Raw genomic sequence first — 6,202 nt, 5'->3', positions numbered from 1 at the left:
TCCAGGGGGCCTAAACTGATACAACTTCATTGTGGCAGTGCCATTGTGTATGATTTAAAAATGAACAAGTTTTGATGGTTGAATTTTTTCCTTGAATAGGACTGACTCTTTCTTTTAGGGTTTGGTGATGGAAACATACCGTGTTTTCTTAACATTGCTTTGATGGGCTTACCTAGAAAAATATAGCTGGAATATAAAAAGTACAAGGACCAAAAACGATGGGCATAGTCCAAGGGTCAAGGATACTACTTTAACTTACCCTAATATGTTGTCGGAATACTTCTGCTAGATCAAGTCATTCAACTGTTCAGATTGTAAAAATGTGAATGAAAACTTTGGTACAAAGAACCACTTGGTTATTCACCTTGCCCTAGCTTAGTTATTGGACATTACAACAATGGTAGCCTATTGTGTTCTTTTATAGCTTGATTGTCCAGATTGGAAGTAATTCTGGAATGTGGGTGTGTGTTCTTTAAAAGAATATAGCATGAGAATGTGTTTGAACTTTTAATTTTCCTAAATCAACCACTTGGAGATTTATCTTGAATTCATACCCTTTGTTTTTGGTCTTCTAGAAGTTCAATTCCCAAATCAAGTTATTGGGAACATAGCAGTGTTTATATTATCTATGACCAATCCTTATTGTGGTATTTTGGAACAAGATAAGATTATATCTTTTAAGTCCTTGAGATGAATGCAACAATGCAAGCACATGGTGACACAGCAAACTTTCATTTTCACATTTTTCTTGAATTAATAAGAGATTGACAGGTGCAATATCACTTTCTTACAGATTATTAGTGATACACTATTTTAATTTTACACCAATAAACACATGACATCTCATAATTACTAAGAAAAATATATGAAATTTCTGTATAACTAAGAATAATAAAAAGCAGAATTTACATAAAAAAACAAAAAAAACATGACATCTCAATGACTGTTTTATCCAATGGCTCTCTGAAACACCTGCCTGCGATCTCCAATGGGATGTTTATTTCCAAAACTTTTGTTTGCTTTCTTTTATTGTCTTCTCGTTGTCAATATAAAACCACATGGTCCAAATTGCACGTTTGGCTTTGTTTTCTTTCTTGGTAATCGGTATATTTATATACTAAAAAAAATAGAAGAAAAAAAGACAGCTAGGCAATGTTTGGATACACGTTGTGTTTTGATGCGTTTAGTTTCCTGCGTTTTCCTTTTTTTTTTTTTTGCACGCGTTTCCTTCCCCCCCCCCCCCCCAAACAAGTGGTTACTGTTCATGCACTGTATATGAACAGTAATCGTGAACAGTGCATTTATGCACTGTTCACGGACCCACAAATTTCATTTTTTATTAACTTTTTCATTAAAAATGGGTCCCACGGCATTATTTACACATTTTAAAATTATTTTGTTACAGTGTTTTTAGTTTTCAATTTCAGTAAAATAAGTTCTATCCAAATAGACCCCTAATATGCTGTATAATTGGAAGTGAGTCAGTGAGTGCTTTTATCAGTTTATTACTTTATTGTTTCAAAGTAGGCAATTATTATCAATTATTGGAGTATTTTAAGGATAAATTATTCTGTAGTTTGGTGGACTAGTATTTTCAGCTTTCTCTAGTTCTCCAACCTAACAAATTAATATACGCATTTAACATTCTATTAAAGGATACTTTCTTTAAAATATTAGTGTAAGGACACGATTTGGTGACGAACCTAAACAGTATTGGGTTCGTACGTAAAAGGCCCAGACAACATGATTTGTAGAGCGTGGGTGTAAAGAGCTAGATTAACTGTGGTATCTACCTCCAAGATTTTCTCTCAAGCCCATACCATGTTTTCCTTTTTTTTTGTTGGTATAATCAACGTCTTTTCTTAAGTCCCTAGTGTTACTCTCTCTCCCTTTCTTCTTCCTTCTTTCTCTTTAGTTTTATGTGTGTTCTCCTTTTTTTCTCGATCCCCTTCTTCATGTCCCTCTTTTAGTTTATATACTCCCCTTCGCGATCCATCTTCACCGAACACGTGTAGATTGTGTCCGTGGGATTTCTTTCTGTCCCATCTGGCGCCTCCTGGAACTTCCTATGGGCAGCTGTAAGGCTGCTTCCCTACTGCTCAGGTATCACCTCCACATTAATGCAGCCAGAGAGTTGGTTGAGAGGTCATTAATGCGGAGGCAGCTATAGTTTCAAATATTTGTTTGCCTTATCTCTTTCATCTTTAGTCGGCTACTCTACCCCTTGAGATGACCTACTTCTGAGATCTGATCGTGGTGATACCACGTCCTGATCGTCTTCGGACGCGATCGTCCTTGGACGCATACTGCCGAGGAGCATGGCGTCCTCGGACGGGTGCACGACCTCGGATGGGCCACTGGCCCAACAATCCTCAACCAATTCTGAATCCTATGGGCCTATCAACCGAATGATCCCCACAATAGCCCCTCAAAATCCTACTTTTCGACTCCTCAGGAGAAAAGGTGGGTTTTGACGTCATGAGCCTGCAGCTGTGCGCGTTTCGGGGCATGCCCCTGACGCTTCAGCGCCCCGATTTTGGCAGCATTAAATTCTGACAACTCCCTTGTCTCCCACGTTCGACGGTTAGATCCAAATCGAACGGTAGGGGGCTTCTCTTGTTTTGTGAGCGGGAATTTCGCCGCTCACAATCTTCACATGACTATAAAGGCGTTCCCAGATTAAACCTGTACCTTACCCTTAATGGTTACGCGGTTCCAAGGCCTATACACTGAACCTGCCTTCTTCCTGTCTTCACTGTTCTCCTGGCAACTACAAATAATCGTACGTTGTCCGAGGTCCTTCCTTTGAACCTGTAAGTCCTCTCGAAGCTTTTACCATTTTTATTCAAAATCAAAAAGTTTTTTCTCTACTAAGTTTCTTTAGAAAAAAGAAAAAAAATGGGGAAGCAGAGGAATCCCTTTCGGTGTCTCGTTGACTCCGAGGAGGGCATTAGAAACTTCCGCATGAAGTACAGTATCCCACCAACGGTAGGGATGAGGTATGCGGCCCAAGGGGAGTGGGTTGACGCCAGGCAAACTGGGGAAGTGGTTATCCCCATGATCGCCTTTATTGAAGGAGGGATGACCATCCCCATGGGTAGTATCACTAGGGGTTACCTTAATTTCTTTAGGCTATCCCCCACCCAATGCGCTCCCAATATGTTTAGGATTCTGGGAAGTATAGACGCTCTGAATCAGAGAATGGGTCTAAATCTATCCCATCACGACGTGAATTGGGTGTACAGCCTTCACTGCCTAGCTGACCAAGACTACTATCTCAAGTCGAGATATCCGGAAGTAAGGTTGATTCAGTGCCTCCCTACTTCAAATAAGCACCTAAAAGAAGATTTCCTCATTTTTTCTGGGGAATGGCATGATGGTCTATCTTGCCCGACCGTGGAGGGAACGCCAGGTGGGTGCGAAGTTATAGACCTATGCTACTTAGCTCATAATCACATTTTAATCACCTTTATTATTTTCGCGTCTCACAACTTTTAACTTTAAAATCAACGGTCTTGCAGATAGACGCTACACAAAGCCCAATCTCAGATTGGTCAATAAAGCGAGCCTAGACAGATTATTGAGAGCTGAAATATACGTGAACGAGGCTGATAGTCAACTACGAGCAGCACATTTAATTCTCGGATATACCCCCCTTTCTTTTGGCTTTCAGGCGCAGAAGTGCGTGATTAGGGCACGCGATCCTCGGCTTCGCTGTATCAGTGTGGCCTACGAAGGATTCATTGTTCCAGAGGGTATTCCACTTCCCGAACACACACCTCTCACAGAACCTCTTTCCGTGGCCAGCGTCTCAGCGGGGCTTTCTTCACCCTTACCTTTCCTCAAGAAAAAGGGCACCAATAGGAGAAGGAAAAGGGAAAAAAGCAAGCAAACCGTTGTAACAGTATCGGAATCCACGGACGATTTTGAGATTCTCGATCAGCCCTCAAACCCCGAGGAAAGTTCTGACGAGATGGGGGTAAAAAGGATACCCCAAAAAAGCCTAATGGAACTGATAGGAGGTCAACAGGGAAAGTTTGCACCTGCCCAAACAGTACCATCCCAGGTTTCATCTCTTCCAGCCAGGTCTCCTCCTCCAGTCCCCCGCCTCCCTCCTCAATCATCTTCGCAAACAGCACCGCCAAGCATTGCCGAGCTAGAGAAGCGCAGAGAGCAGAAAGATAAGGGGGTGGCAGATGCGAGCAGATCCCGTCCCACTCGAGAGGAAGATATCCAACGAGCGGCGAAGCAGCAGAAAACCAGACAGCCCTCTACGCGGGACCAAGAGAAATCCGATTCCCCACATCCCGATTCACGAGCATGGCTGCCAGTTCCTATGCTCGGTGGGGAACCCCTGCGAGACGATGCCTCTGTAAGGGACTATAACGACGGCATAGGGTGTCATGTGGCCTCGGCCATAGAGGAGGCCTTATTGCTCCCAAAGGATATGGCTGAGCTAAAGAATGTGAGGAAGAATCAACTCATCCTTGACAATAAACGATATTTGGGCATGGTGAGAAGCTGTCTTTTATACTGTTTCATTCTGTGACCGTTACTTACTAATGCGCATTTTTCATAGACTATAACACTAACTCACCCCCCCCTTTCTATTTTTATTTTTTTGCAGATCATCCAAAATACCTTCAAGCTAGATGAGATGCTCAATGCTTGTTCCAACCAGCTAGATGGTGAAAGGAAAAGAAGGGTAACGGCTGTTCAAACCTTGTCCAAATCTGAACAGGATCTAACCGTCGCAAGGAAAAAGCTACAGGTCGAGGAAGAAGCTCGCAAGAGTGCTGAATCGTCATCGGAAGGCTACCAGAAGCAAGCCGAGGAACAAGCCAAGCTTTTGCGTGAGGCGAATGCCGAACTGAAGAAGACTCAGGAGCAAGTTCTTGTTCTTAAGAAGCATCTAGAAGAAACTCAGAGGTTAAGGGAGAGAGCTGAAAAGCTTAAAGAACAAGCCGAGAAAGCAAAAATCGAGTCTGAGAAGGCAAAGGATGAAGCCGAGCAGAGGGGCTACGAAATCGGGATAGTTGAAACTGAGAAAGCGTTAAGAGCCGAAGTTCCGGAGGTTTGCCGTATTTTCTGTGCGAGAACCTGGAGCGAGGCTCTTAACCGCGCTGGGGTTGAAGCCTCATCTGAACTACGTAAGCCAGAGAACGTATACTACCCCGAAGCGATACGCCCCTCAGCTCCTCAACCACACCAAGCTGATATTCCAGCCCCAGCTATTAACCCCAGCGAGGAGGTTTTACCTCGCACCTCCTCTCCAGGAGCTTCCCCAAGCCAATCCATCACTGCTTCGAAGGCATATACGGTCTCACAGGGTTTTCAACAAGAATTGGACTCCACAGTTCAATCGGCTGGGGGCATCATCAAAAAGTAAAAAGATAGAAACTGCTTTGTAATTTTAATTTAGACACTTAATAGAGGACTTTCTTGCTTACTTTCTTATCATTCTGATGGTTCTAAGTTATCTTTACACTTACTTACTTCGTCGTAATTTTGGATGGATTTATTTCAGACGCCTCTTTCATTGTACGCCAATCTTGCATTTGAAGCTCTCTCTTTCTGACTCCTTAACGAATATTCATAAGGCATTACTTTTACTAGGATTATGATTTAGAAAAACTCATCACCACTTTTTCTGCCGTTTAATAATTCAATGCACAACTTAGCAGGTAAGTTTCTACCGAATTAGTGGTCTAAGAATTTGACATAACATAGTTTCTGTTTAGCAATTCAGTATGAATGACAGGATGTTAATTTCCACTAAGTTTGCGATCCTGGGACCTGGCATAACTCGGTTTCTGTTTAACGATTAAGTATGAATGATAGGATGTTAATTTCCACTAAGTTTGCGATCCAAGGACCTGGCATAACTCAGTTTCTGTTTAACAATTCAGTATGAATGATAGGATGTTAATTTCCACTAAGTTTGCGATCCAAGGACCTGGCATAACCCAGTTTCTGTTTAACAATTCAGTATGAATGATAGGATGTTAATTTCCACTAAGTTTGCGATCCAAGGACCTGGCATAACTCAATTTCTGTTTAACAATTCAGTATGAATGATAGGATGTTAATTTCCACTAAGTCTGCGATCCAAGGACCTGACATAACTCAGTTTCTGTTTAACAATTCAGTATGAATGATAGGATGTTAATTTCTACTAAGTTTGCGATCCAAGGACCTGGCA

This window comes from Quercus lobata, chromosome 9 (genome assembly GCF_001633185.2).
Source record: "Quercus lobata isolate SW786 chromosome 9, ValleyOak3.0 Primary Assembly, whole genome shotgun sequence".
Classification (NCBI taxonomy): domain Eukaryota; kingdom Viridiplantae; phylum Streptophyta; class Magnoliopsida; order Fagales; family Fagaceae; genus Quercus; species Quercus lobata.
The sequence above is the reverse complement of the archived record's forward strand: the minus strand, read 5'-3'. Positions refer to the sequence as shown.